Below are 15,075 nucleotides of genomic sequence, written 5' to 3'. Positions count from 1 at the left end.
TACCTCCCTCCATGCACTCACAAATGGCAAAACTCACACATAAGGGACATTAAGGCATTAAAAAAAGCAAAAGACGTGCAAGAGCTCTGATGTTTTGGACACATATGAACAGAGAAATTGAGTTACTTGTGCAGCACTGCGAGACATGTCAACGGCACAGGTACCAGCAACCATAGGAGCCTCTTATGGCCCACAGCAAACCTGTGGAACCATGGGGAAAAGTGGGAACAGACTTGTTCCAACTGGAAAGGAGAGACTACCTTGTAAGAATGGACTACCAGTCCAACTATCCAGAGTTTGTCTTGCTGTCTGATACAACAGTGAAACAAGTGAAAAACACAACAAAGCCATCTTTGCGAGACACGGAATCCCGGTGACTGTGGTGAGTGATGATGGACCACAGTTCAGCAGCCAGGAGTTTGCAGTGACATACTGTATGGCTTTGAGCATGTAACATCAAGTCCACGCTTTCCACAGTCAAACGGCTTGGCCGAAAAAGGGGTGCAGATCGTAAAACAACTGTTAAAGAAAGCAGTGCGAGAACGGCCACAACGACATGCCATGAAACCAAAAAGACTAATTGAGGAGTGTTCGTTAAGTTAAGCTTGTATATTTAACAAGATTCATTTACTGTTCCAAATGTCAGTTATTTTTTTGTGAAATAAAAAAAAGAGTGAAATTGAGAGCAATAAGTTAAGTGTAAGGGCCTTTTTTTTCAATGTTACACTGTTTACTAAGCTCATGTCTACTGTACATGAACAGTTGGGAAAAAATGATAAAATAAAAAGGGAGATGAACTGATACAGCCTAGAGAGGGCGCTGTTTACATTGCATGTAAGGATGTGACGCAATAAAGGTACGCCTTCTTGAGAATAGCGTTCATGGTGTACAGTGCAGTCAATACAGCTACTTGTATATATTTGACTTTTTTTTAAATTGTATTAAATATATTTATTTTATTATAATTCTTGTTTTCCTGTTTTCCGGACTGTTAAGCTTTTTATTTTTTTAATGCTTATGGTCTGTACTGAAGTGCACTGGACATCACCAGAAGAAATTCCCCATACTGTATATGCAAACGTATCTGCCGAAAAATAAACCAATTCTGATTATGATTCTTATAAAAGGTGCCATAACTAAAGGTTGTTGCAAAGAATTTCACCAGAAAGTATACTTAATTACTGATGGCTAGTTGAATGCTCAGACACATGTTATTTATGTTATTTTATTACATAATAAAGATGCTAAATAATTATTATATGATTCAAGATTCAAGAGGTTTATTTGTCACATGCATATACATTCTTTCATACAAATATGCAGTGAAATGTCTTTGCAATACACCCGGAGATTATGCACAATAGTTACTAAACTGCACATAATAGCTAACCTAATTCCTACCTAGCTAACTAACTTTAACTAACTGATTCCTAAAACGTAATGCAGTTAGTGAATAGAATAATATAAATAAAATAAAATAAATATAAAATAAGACTCAAAGAGATAATACAGATTGGGGGTACAAAATAGAAGGGAATAGAGTTATGTATATGGGATAGGCTATTTGTATATACAGATATGTGCAGTAAAGTGCATGTGAATAATATGAGTATGGAGATATGCAGTACAGCATACAACAGTACGACACAGCAATACAGTAACACCAAACAGAACAGCAATACAGCGCAGTATGCAGTAACCTAGAACAGTGATACAGTATACAGTACAGTATGCTACATACAGTACAGAAGGCAGTGGGACCTATGTGAGTGTCTCAGTGCTTTTTGTTAGGACCCCTGGTGAGTTCAGCGTTGACAGTCCTTATGGCTTGCGGGAAGAAACTCTTGTCTCAGTCTCTCTGTCCTCGCTGTGTGACTGCGGAGGCGCTTGTCCAACTGCAGCACCTGGAACAGTCTGTTGTTGGGGTGATGAGGATCCTTCATGATCCTGCGGGCTCTGCTACTACACCTCCTGGAGTATAAGTCCTGCAGGGGGGGAGGGTAGTTCCAGTGGTACGTTCGGCCCAACGCACCACCCTCTGCATGGCCCACCTGTCCTGAGCAGTACAGTTCCCAAACCAGGCAGTGTTGTTGCCTGTCAGGATGCTCTCCACTGCTCCAGAGTAGAAGGACTTGAGGATCCTCACCGAGACCTTGAATTTCTTTAGCTGCCTGAGGTGGTAAAGACGCTGCCTCGCCTTTCTCACCAGAGTGTCTGTATGTAAAGTCCATGTTAAATCCGCCGTGATGTGGAATCCCCGGTACTTGAAGCTGCTCACCCTGTCGACAGAAATCCCATTAATCGCCAACGGCACGTGTGTCCTCGGTTGTAAACCCCTCCTAAAGTCCACAATCAGCTCCTTAGTTTTGCCGACGTTCAGGAGTAGGCTGTTGTCCTGGCACCAGAGTGACAGGTCAGCCACCTCCTCGCGGTAGGCCTTCTCATCGTCGTCGGTGATCAGGCCCACCACAACAGTGTCATCAGCAAACTTGATGATGGAGTTGGAGCTGGACCTGGCCACACAGTCATATGTGTACAGGGAGTACAGTTGGGGGCTAAGGAGGCAGCCCTGGGGGGACCCTGTGTTCAGGTTGAATGAGCTGGACATGTGCCTCCCCACCCTAATCACCTGGGGCCGGGCTGAGAGGAAGTCCAGCATCCAGGCCCACAGCGGAGTGCTAGGTCCTAGCTCCTACAGCTTGACAGCCAGTCTGGTGGGGACTATGGTATTTAAAGCTGAACTATAGTCAATGAAGAGCAATCTCACATAGGCCAACATGCATGAGCGTGGTGTGCAGTACCTGGGAGACCACATTGTCCATGGATCTGTTCGGCTGGTACATGAACTGCAGCGGTCCAAGGTACAAGGGAGGGAGGCGCAGCACACTCGTGGCTGGGGAGGAGCTGTTGTTGTAGTTCGTAATAGTCCGCAGCCCATACCACAAGTGTCTGGTGTCCCATTGTTCCATCTTTCGCTCCACTCTGTCCCTGTACATCCATTTAGTGTCCTTCACCGCCCTCCGCAGATTGAACGACACCGCTTTGTTACTGTCCATATATCCGGATATGGAAATATATATATGTCCAGATATGTTGGACTACTTAGTATTAGTGTTGCTTTAAGAAATGTTGTAAAATAAGGATGCTAGTTTATTGATTCCTTAATGATTACTACTGCTATAAGGTAAGTTTAAACCATTGGTAGTTTCAGTTGCTAAAGTTTGTAGGAAGTCTTTCACTCATTTACCTTTCTATTATTCACTTCCTCAGACAACATTCCTTTCACCAAAGTGCCCAAAGAACAAGTGATTTTTACACTCAATAAATATATAGGAATATACTCATATTGCGAGTCAACATGTGGTGGACTTATTCTAATTTTACTCTGTGAACGTTCTATCCAACCTCAATCATCTAAAGAAACCACACCATTTCACAGACAGTGTGAAATGTGCCGGCCTTTAAACAGGTAAGTTAAAATACAAAGTCATGTGATTTGGTGTTACTAAGTATTAATCTAGACAAATCAAAGACCCTTCTATGCCTGATTGTCTTTCCTTGTATTATGTGTTGTTGTAGATTTCATTGTTTTACATTTCAGAGGAAAAGGCTTTGACGGAATTCTGAAGTCACAAATGGTCTTAATATCTATTTTGTCTATATTTTTGGGAATATGCAAAGGAGGAAAGATTTTGATTTTCCGATGGAGGGAAGCCACTGGTTAAACATGGATATTATAATTAAAGCTCTTTACGCTAAGGGACACTCTCTCACTGTGTTACGAACATCCAAAAGCTGGTACGTCAAGGAAGTTTGCCCCCATTACGATGCAATTACAATATCTGCCGATGAACGCTTTGATTCTGGGTTTGTTAAATAATTGCAATAGAAAGGGGACAGACTTCAATTTTGAAATTTGCAAGTTTGCAAATACATATGTTTGATGCATTTTCTAATGCTCATATAATGATGTGTAAAGTTGCTACTAACATCTTTAAGGAAAAATAATTAATGACTAGTCTAAATGCCAGTAAGTAAGACATGGTCCTGATGGACGCAGCATTCGGAGCTAGCATTATGTTGGCTCATTATCTCCAAATACCTCTAGTCCTCTAGTCTATAATGTTCGGTGGACAACAAGTGGAGAGGGACATTTGGTCATTGTGCCGTCTCCTTTATCTTACGTTCCAATGACTGGCACGGGACTCACCAATAAAATGGTATATTTAGAACGATTGGAAAACATAATTTCCTATTTTATTCTGCAATTTAAGGATATGTTGCTCATTCGTCATCAGTACCAAGCAGCTTGTGATGAGTTTTGAGAAACAGATGTTTATTTCAATGATTTACTGCAGGGGGCAGATCTTTGGCTCTTGAGGGTTGACTTTGAGTTCCAGTTCCCTTGGTCCACCATTTCTAATGCAGTCTATATGGGAGGACTCAAATGCAAACCTCCAAATACTCTTCCTCAACACCTGGAGGATTTTGTCCGGAGTTCTGGAGAACATGGAGTCATCATTATGTCTCTGGGTACACTGGTCATCAGGCTCCCAATGGATTTAACAGACATTATAGCACACACCTTTGCTGGACTCCCTCAAAAAGTGATATGGCATTACACTGGAGACAAGCCAGGCACTCTGGGCAACAACACCTTACTAGTTGACTGGATGCCATAGAATGACCTTTTGGGATATCTAAAGCGAAGGTTGTTTGTAGCCCATGGAGGGAAAATGGAGACCAAGAAGCTATGCTATCATAGAGTCCCAGTTTTGGGTCTACCTTTGTTTTTTGACCAATATGACAATCTATTGCTTCTAAAAGAAAAAAGAGCAGCTAAGATGTTGTCTTTAGACACAATGGACAAAGAGGACAGCTTTGTTAAAGCTTTGCAGGAAGTCCTTCATGAACCCTCCTACAAGACCAACATGCAGAGACTCTCCAGGCTGCACAGGAACCAGCTGATAAACCAATTGGCCACGCCCTGTCACGAGGCACATAGTGCAGCTCACCTAAGAACAGAGTCCTACAGAATGGCCTGGTATTCTTACCACTCTGTTATTCTGTTCCTGCTAGCAGAAGTGTTGCTCATTCCCCGAGTATTTTCTTTTTAACAAGATGTATATGAGCCAGGACATGTTGTAAGCAAAAACTAAAGTGTGAATAAATGTACAACAAGCACTTAGTACACAGATAAAGCCCCTGTCATTCAACAGATGTACTAATGACATTGCGAGTCTATATTTTACTAACTTTCTCTCGTATTTCTCTGATGTGTAATGTACTACCTCAAATTCTTCGTGATTTTAATTCAGAAGAAATGGCAGAATTTAACTGAAATGTAGCTTAACCATGATTCTCTAGAACAGTGGTTCCCAACCTAACCCTAACCCTATAGGGAAAAGAAAACCTCTCTATTCTCTATACCGAGGCTAACTAAGGGGGACCTACTCTGAGTTAAGGGTAAACCCGTCCTAGAGGGTGGAATCAGATTCATAATTCCTTCCATCTTTCTTGAACTCGCGGGAGGCATTCTGCCACAAGGGCTTCTGGCCTCTAATCAACCTAGCCAGGCAACGGTTGCAGTTGTCTTATCTACACTGTAGGGCCTGGGTGCACTTGACATAGAAGAATGCTATGCGGAAGGTCAAGAGATATGTTAAGCCTAGGGTGAACACCAGCGTGGTATTGGGGATAGACCAAGCAAAGGTGATAGGTTGACTCTGGGCCTTGACCTGGGAGGCAATTTCTCGAAGGACGTTGTCTACAGGAGTCACTTCAATTGTCTGGGTTCCTTCATAATGGAGCTGGGTGATAGTGTTTGGGTCTAGTTCTAGGGAGGGTTTACTGAAGAAATCAGATAACTCCATCTCATTCTCATACATACTCGAGTTTTAAGTGGTAAAGGGCCATGTCGTCCAGATGTAGGATGGCGTTTTCTGATCCAAAGAGTTTGGTCTGGCAGTGTGACGCAAATGGCAGTGTCACGTTGGTCGTAGGTCAGGGTAGCGATTATCTCTGGGGTGTTGACTAATCACCGGTTCCCTAGTGTTGACTTGGCTTGGGATTCTATGAATGTGTTGGATCAACCAAAGTAGTAGCTGATAGGTCAGGGTGACTCAAGACCTGACATGCGCGAAATGTTGATACAATATGATTATGAATTTCATGTTGTTATATGAAATTCATACTGAGTACCACACAAGCACACTATTAATCTTTTCTTTAATATAAATTTGACGAGCAGAAAGAGATGAATTTGTTCCCTCTGGTTCCATCGCAGTTTCAGGCCATCAGAGGCCAAAGTTGTCTGAGGCTTGGGGTTCTGAGGGAAGCAGCCAGGTGTCCCCTCGAATGGAGGTTCAGGGTTGTCCTGTGCCAGGGACTCGTGCAACTTTCGGCTTATGGCCAACTTGTCGGCCCAGAGGGCCAAAGCCACATCATCAACATTGGTTGGTGATGTGGCTTCACATTGGTTGGTTCTCCGAGGTTACTAGTAAATTGTGTTATATCAGACAGACTTCTCTTGCAGATTAGTCAGGGAAAATGAGAACCGTGCAAGTTTTCTTTTTGTATCAAGTGGCAAAAATGTTGTAGCATGACATGTTTGAGTTAATTTTCCTTACTTGACATTGCACGTCCTGCAATGTGACTATTCAAAATGCGCACATCGCGATTAGGATGCGGAAACAATATATCGTGCAGTTGTAAGTTGAATACACATTAGTCCGACCTCAAACATTAAAACCCATATGCACATTACAGATAGATGGAAAGTAGATCCACAAACAGCAATGCAAGGCTTCAAACCCAATTAAAGATATGCTATGTAAATAAAAATGTAAACGATGAAAACTAACATGATGAGGTAATAACTAGGTGGATATGTGTAATCAGTTTAGTATAAGAAGTTCAGGCCTTTAACTCTAGTCAGTAATGAGCAATTTGATGAGTTACAAATATAACTGAATACAAAATAAATAACATGGTGAGTTAAATAATCAGGATTGTAAAAAATAACTCATTACAAAAATATTTTTTCATTTACCTACAATCAGAAAATGGAGAAAATACATTTAAAATAAACATATTTGACTCTCCCATCCATCATTTACTTGCTGTTTTTTACTTCTCAACTGTTCATTTTTACCTAGCTAGGCTAGGAGCTATGCACTGAGCTAACAAAGTTAGCATGTAGCCCAATGCTATTTCATTGGAATTTACCTTCTCGTTGAAATCTGCATAAAATGAACGTGTAACATGGACTTAAAGCTAATTTCACCCAAAACTGCTTAACTCCCTTTAACCTGGTTTGGTTTCCATAGCTGCAGTTTTGGAGAGAGGGGGCGTGGCTTAGCTGGGATCGTATTTACTACTTTGTTATGGAGGCTCCTTGCTGCCCTCCAGCGGCGATGGATGTGTACATGCAGCTCTAAATAGTACTGCTTTGGACGTGTTTTGATGCTTGTTAATATTTTAAGATGTTAAATAGCCCCCCCCCCCCCCCCCCATTATGAAATCCTCAATATGTTTAAGGCAATTTGAAATTAACTTAGCCAAATTTGCTTTAAAATATTAACTTACAGTAGTTCCCTGGAGATGACTGTATTAAGGATTTACAGGAAACACCTTAAACACAAGTATTTTCTTCAGGCCCTTCAAGAATTCCTCCATGAACTCCCTCTACTGGAGAGGGTACGCAGGTACTGTATATGTGCAGTAAATACCCACCTCTTTATTTGTACTGTATATACCCACCTCTTTATATTTACTGTATATACCTACCTCTTTCTATGTACATACCCACCTCTTTATAAGTATATACCCACCTCTTTATATGTACTGTATATACCCACCTCTTCCTATGTATATAGCCACCTCTTTATATGTACTGTACATATCCACTGCTTTATACTGTATGTATATACTCACCTCTTTATATGTACTGTATATAACCGCCTGCTTGTATGTATATACCCACCTCTTTCTATGTACATAGCCAGCTCTTTATATGTATATACCCACCTCATTATATACCCACCTTACTATGTACTTTATATACCCACCTCTTTATATGTACTGTATATACTCACCTCTTTATATGTACTGTATATACCCACCTCTTTCTATGTACTGTCTATAGCCACCTCTTTATACTGTATATATATACTCACCTCTTTCTATGTACTGTATATACAAACCTCTTTCTATATACCCACCTCATTTTATACCCACCTCTATATATGTATATAAGATAAAGATACTTTATTAATCCCCAGAGGGAAATTTGAGTAATGCAGCAGCAATGACATACACGACAAATCACACATAATTTACAAATATATATATATATATATATATAGCCACCTCTTTCTATGTACATACCCACCACTTTATATACCCACCTCTTTCTTTTATTTACAGTGTACTCGACTACCGACCATATGTCATTTAAATATATGGGACAGTATCCCCATTCCCACCCTCCTCAATAATCCACTTCTCCTTTTAGTAGTGTAGTGTACCAAACTTTTCGCCTGGCACTATGGCTCTGGATATGAGTCCCACACCCGTTTGTAGGTGTCATTGTGTGTGTGGTGAAAGTGTGTGTGTTTCAGGCAGTGTCAGAAATAAAATCCTAAATAATGATGATGCTATTATAGTCAATGTGTTTTGTGGCATTTCTACGGGGCCAGCACATGTGGGAGCCACATATCTCCCTTTACATAGCTGTACAAAATCACATACTTTTTAAATTTACTTAAATAAATAATTTCTTTATTACAAAAAATAATCAATAACAGACTGACAACACTTTCATTCATTTTGTGTCTTAACTTGTAGTATTGGGTGCTCACAACCGTGGTACAACGACTCCATTCATAATTACGTACAGTACCAGAGTAAGTGTCTTCTTAATCTGACATTGGGCGCATGGAACATATTTGAATCATAATGGCTAAATTGGCATGGACCTGACCACATGGATGTAACAACATGGCTGTGACTGTGATATATATGTGGTTTGACAACTACAACTACAAAATCTAAATGGCTTTGGACAAAAGTGTCTGCTAAAATGATGTAATGTAATGTAATGTCACGTGATGAATGAGTCTGAAAACCTTGCCATGAAGTATTTAAAGTGGTAATCCATAGCATAATTTTGTTTAAAATAAGCCATATTTGATAGTTTATTTTGCACTGGCACTTTAAAAGAAACAGCCGTTCAATATATTTGTGTTATGCATGTGCTATGCCAAATGGTGTTTCTATTGGCGGTGGCGGTGTCCGCCTTTCATGGTTAGAATGTACTGATCCGGGCAGGTCAAAGTGAAAGGCAGCGGCGGTGAATTTGTTAAGGCAGCGTTGCGAGTTGTTGTCAGTAAACTGTTAATATGGATGATCATTCAGAGAAAACCCAGATATTGAAAATAATCGTCACCGTTTAAAATTGCATTCTGGGACATGTAGTGTAACCCAGACAACACAGACTGTCTTGCGGATTTGCACTTTAAAGTGACATTTTCTTTGAGAAAAGATATATTTAGTAACCTACGCTTCCAGCGTAGAGTAGGCCTGCATAGTTTCCAAAATAGAAGACAACTTTCAGGATTAGCTGCCTCAGGGGGACCCCCTCTCAAAAAACCATTGAGCATATTTTCTTTCGACTCAGAAGCAAAACTGCAACTTGGAAATTTTGATTCAGGCTCTCACACATTTTGTGGTAAAGCAGGCGTAAAAAACACAAGCGGTGCTTACTAAGGTAAAAGGAAACGATTGTGTTTGTTGATCATTCATGAACCCTTGTTAAGATAATGTGCACCACTGACGCATTGAATGTCACAAAATTAAATACCACTTTGGAAAGAAGTCGTGCCCTGCAGTGTTATTCAAATACAAACTGTACGGTGAAAAATTCCGCCTCATAATATGTTACATATATAAAAAAGAATGTACACTTCACAAAACAGCACCTTGATAAGGCACAACACAAGAGATATACTTTGAAATATTTAGGGGTAAAAATCTTTTTTTTTCTTCAAAAAGGCACTTATAAACAAGGAAAGGAAAGTACAAGGATGAAGTCTATTCCAGGTATTCCAAAAGTGTCCGTACCGGCAAGGTCTCGAGGGGGAGGCCCCAGCCGCTCTAAGGAGTCCTGGTGCGGAGGGAGCTCATCCTGAGCACAGTGAGCTCTGCCACATCTGCATCCTGCATCTCCACGTCCTGCTGGCAGCTCTCTCTGATCACATATACTATGAGTCCCACACAGATGAAAATGAGAAGGACTATGCCTATAACCTGGGACGCAAAAAAAAAATTTAAAGAATAAAGCCATGGTGCATAATGGTAAAATAAATGTATAGTAATTGGATAAAAAAATAAATATATACATACATTTCAATGGAATGTAAGAAAGATTCTTGGACAAATCATTTTTCTCATGTTCAATATTAAAATATTACAGGTAGGTAATAGAGCAGGTAGCGTAGGTTATAAATCAGCGCCTCTCAACCTTTTTTATTTCAAGGATCCTTAATTTGTTACACATGAGGCCATGGACCCTATCTGAGAAGATTTGGTCTCTGGGAAGATTATTACTGTTAGATATGATTTAGTCCAGAATCCAAACCTGCCCACACTAGTTATAACTAAAAACATTTTTTATTATCATTTATTATATAATACATTATTAATACATATAATACATTATTATATAATGGAGAAATTTTAACTATAGTAATTTAGCTGTGGACCCCCTGGAACCTCCTAAATGACCCCGCTTCGAACCACTGCACTGGATGATTCCATGAACTTTTATTGGCAGTTTCCTTTAGATCAGACAGCAAGGTAACTGATTAAGGATTGTAATAAATGTACATTACATTAAATGTAATGTAATGTAATAAATCGAACCTTTTTCAACAGACCTTAAATCAGGGATTTTCTTGGATTTCTCTCGGGTTCATCTACAATAGGTTTGTGTAGCAGGTAAATATTAGGTTCGGCGATAGGCTGAGAAAGTAAGTAAGCTTTATTTATGTTGCACTTCGTTACCAACATACAGGTGTCATGAAAAGAAAAGCAAATGAAGATAAACCAAAAACAATAGATTACTTACGGAAATACAAGACTGGTGTAATGTCGTTGAAGGCCTAATTTAAGACTTTTTAAGGGACCTGCAGACACCTTGCATGGTATAGTGCATGTTTCATGCGTGAGAATCCAGAAAGGGCAATTACATTGCGTAACACAGCAAATGTCTTAAAAGCAAATTAGGGCGTTAAAGTCAATTGAATTAGCCTTGGATTTGAATAAGCCATCTCTAAATACCATCACATCCAACTGAACATCTGCTGTGTTGTGTGATGCGATTGCATTTCTGGACCCGGGCGCATGAAACACACAGGAGCCAGGGCGTGTGAATAAAGACGTTTTTGGGGACCTCCGGACAAGCCCGGTGCGGTGTCGGTTCCCTTGCGCGCGGATGCAGAAACGCAGCCGCACCACGCAGCACCGCGGATCCGTCTTACGGGCGGAACGCTCCCGCTCCCGTCCCGTGCGTCCCGGGGACGACCTCCCCGCCCCCCGAACACTCACCTGAGAGAAAACAAAGAGCTGCTGCGAGCGGAGCATGAGCTCCTGCGGGGTGACGTCCCCCTCGGCGCCGCTCGGCTCGCACCACTTCTGCGGAGCCGCCTTGTCCACCAGCACGAACCTGCCTCTCCAGTCCGTCATCGCGCAGGCCAAGTACTGGCCGTCCAGGAAGAGCAGGATGAGCCACACCACGGCGGGAACGACGCTGGAGAAGGACACGGTCCGCCGGCTCCTGCACCACGTGTCGCACCTGCAGCCCTGGATGATCAGCATCAGCGTGAAGGCCATGACGGCGGGGATGACGAAGAAGGCGGAGGAGAACGCCCCGTTCCACGCAGGGTCGCAAGGACACTCGAACTCCAGCTCCACCAGCTTCTCCAGTCCCATGAGGATGAAGCCGAACGCCACGTTGGACACCAGCGGACTGTTGCTCAGCTCGTTCTTCAGCCTGGTGAGCCACTGTTGCCTTCTTTCCATACTAGATTGACCGGCGGATGAGCGGAGGAGTCGCAGAAAGCCCCGGAGACGGTCCACCTCCACCGGTGTGAACGCATCGGCGGCGGTTGTGCTGCTCCGTGGTGCGAGACGCGCGAGCGGCGCGTCCGCGGCGAACGACCCGGGAGGTGGAAGTCACTCCGGCGAAGGGAGTCGTTCGTTCCGTTCCGTTCCGTCCCGTTCCGTCCCGTTTCGTGCGCGACTCGGTAACCGGTCCAGGTCCGCCGGGGCGTTCACTGGGACTCGACGCTCGATTCGCGAAATAACACATTGAATAGAATAAACATTTTCCACTCTGTAGCTAAATTACCGAGGATTCAACTAATAACATAATAACATATTTAAATACAAACATAACAACACGATAATATAATAACAACACAATATAATGACATATTTAAATATTAACACAATTACATAACATAACAATAACAACATAATATAATAACATAACACAACAATAACATTAACATTACAATAACATGAGATAATAACACGATAACATATCAACATAATCACATAAAATAATAATAAAGCAATAACATAATCACATAATAAGAACATAATAACGTTAACATAATAACATAACCCACGTTCAATGAGACCGGTTTGCACGTTGCGTTCCACTACAACGAGTCGCTCCGTCCGACGTGAAGTACTTTTGTGACTCACACACAAACACTTCAGGGAGCACGAGGCGGAGATACCTTCGCGATCCAAACTTTGCGTTCTCCCGTTTCCGCGCGGATCAATCATTTTGAACGGAATCGAACGTTTCCTTTGCGGGAAAGCGAGAGCCGGTAGAGCTGGCCCGACCCTCCTGACTCTCATCCGTCGCTCCCCGCCCCGCTCCACGGCGCATCGACGCCGAACGGATCTTTTTCAACGGAGCCGCTTCGGCAGTAACCGGGTCTTGAAAACGAGTCGAACCTTTCATCGCTAGTTTAAGTGATGCGTAATTAACTCATCAACTGGGGAGGTTTTTTTGGGGTTTTTTTTTTTTTCTCCCGCCCCCGCCCCCAGGGGCCAAATGCCACGCTCCCGATCCCATTGGCCGGGGCCACAAGGAGGCTGTGCCGTCTGCCCGGACACCCCACGCAGCTGGTTGGTCCGCGGGGGGGATTCGGACAAACTGGAGGGAGGCTCATTGCGCAGCAAAGTGGAGGGAACAGACCAGCGCACACTAGGACATGAGGCACAATATAACATGTGTTCTTATACTATCGCTGCCTTTATACAAACTACCCTGAACCATCTATTAAAAAAAAAAAGGATTAAAGTACTTTAGCTCTCTCTCTCTCTCTCTCTCTCTCTCTCTCTCGCAGGTGCGTTTACACGTGGGCGGAATTTGTCATGGTGAGGATTGGTGCATTTCCTCACAGCCTTTTAAAAAGGCTTAACGGTCTGAAAATAAATAAATACATAGATAAAAGTTAAGTGAAACTAAAATAAAAATTGCCAAATGTACACAAATGGCCGAACAATATACAAATATACAAGAAATAGTCATGTATGAAAATATACAAATGTGATTCTATGCACAGGACACGTTGTTGGTATGTTATATAGAGTATACATTTGAATATATATACTGTATATAGAGAGAGAGATAATATAATAAAATATATATTGCTCTGTATTTACTAAGTTATTATAGTTTCTACAGTGGTATTGCTATCATATTTATATATCTATCCAAACAGATTAACATTAGGAAAACGTACAATACAATATATAATGCTGTACTCATTTTATTATTCTTTGCTTGTATGTTTTTATGCCATATGTACGGCTCTTTGAATTGACCCTGTACATATAAAATATATAACGATATAAATAAAATATATTTTTTTATTTAATTATCATCATCATTATTATTATTAATAATAATAATAATAATAAGAAGAATAATAAGAATAAGAATAAGAAGAAGAAGAAGAAGAATAACAATAATAACAATAAAGACAATACACACGCACACACATAAATATATATTTATGGTGTATATATTATCATTGTTTTGTTTTTTTACCACGATAATGCTTTTTTGTCCAGAACGGCAATCCATAACGTCGTCTGCGTTGTGGTGGATTACACTACAAATCCCAGAACTCTGTTCGAAACCTTGTTTCCCCAACTTCCGGGTTTACGCTCCTCTTCGCTTTAGCGCTGCATTCCTTTCAAACTAAACGCGGAAAATCCATCACCCACTTGGGAAACGCAAAGGAAAGGCCGTCTAAGTCAAATTCCAAGACCGTGGCTTGTGCTCAGACCCGAATTGTCCGACATAACAGACCTGCCGTGACATCGGTATTGTACCAGGGCGTCCTGTAATCCCCACTACCGTGAACCAACAAACATACGTCAACAAATACGTATTCGCATTGCTCGAAACTGCTCCGTGGCAGATGTTTGTATAATTCACAACGTTGCCAAACAAGCGTTCGGATGTAGGAACTACCGACCCCGAGCGACCGAGTTCCGAGCTTGACCGCAACGCAGCAGCCTGGTGGTCGATTAATTTTTTTTTTTTTTTTTTTTTTGTAGCTGGATGCGGTGGATATCATTTATTTTATTTCTGTTTTTATTTTGTATATGTCCATTGGCATCGACAGTTTGCGGACCACCAACAGCCACGCTGCTTTATCAAATCCACTGCGGCTTTCTTTCACTTCAGTGCATTCTTGACGGCAGAAGGCGGACCCCGCCACCAGTGGAAACAGCACGGAGGGGAACAACATTTAACGCAAATACATTGAAGGGTTAATTGGTGACCGTTGATAATTATAATAATTCGCTTCCAATAATTATTTATTTTAACGGAATAATTAGGCCTGCATGTTTTTTTTATTTGTTTGTTTGTTCGTTGTTTTTTTTTTCGACAGAATAATTGTACGGTTACCACAAAGAGCTTATTGTATGAATCTGACTTATTTATTCTTTAAAAAAAAAAAAAAGGTTGTTTTGACTCGACTG

General features: G+C 41.4%; 1 pseudogene across 1 annotated transcript; it reads left to right on the top strand.

The window, feature by feature from the left end:
* The first annotated feature begins 4,041 nt into the window (after nucleotides 1-4,041).
* LOC307228349 (UDP-glucuronosyltransferase 2A2-like) lies at nucleotides 4,042-5,117 on the top strand (annotated as a pseudogene). Its single transcript has one exon. The product of its transcript is annotated as a UDP-glucuronosyltransferase 2A2-like (transcript).
* The last annotated feature ends 9,958 nt before the right edge of the window (nucleotides 5,118-15,075 follow it).

This window comes from Zeus faber (genome assembly GCF_960531495.2).
Source record: "Zeus faber genome assembly, chromosome: 3".
NCBI classification, from domain to species: Eukaryota; Metazoa; Chordata; class Actinopteri; order Zeiformes; family Zeidae; genus Zeus; species Zeus faber.
Note: the sequence above shows the minus strand (reverse complement) of the source record. Positions and strands in the feature narration are given on the sequence as shown.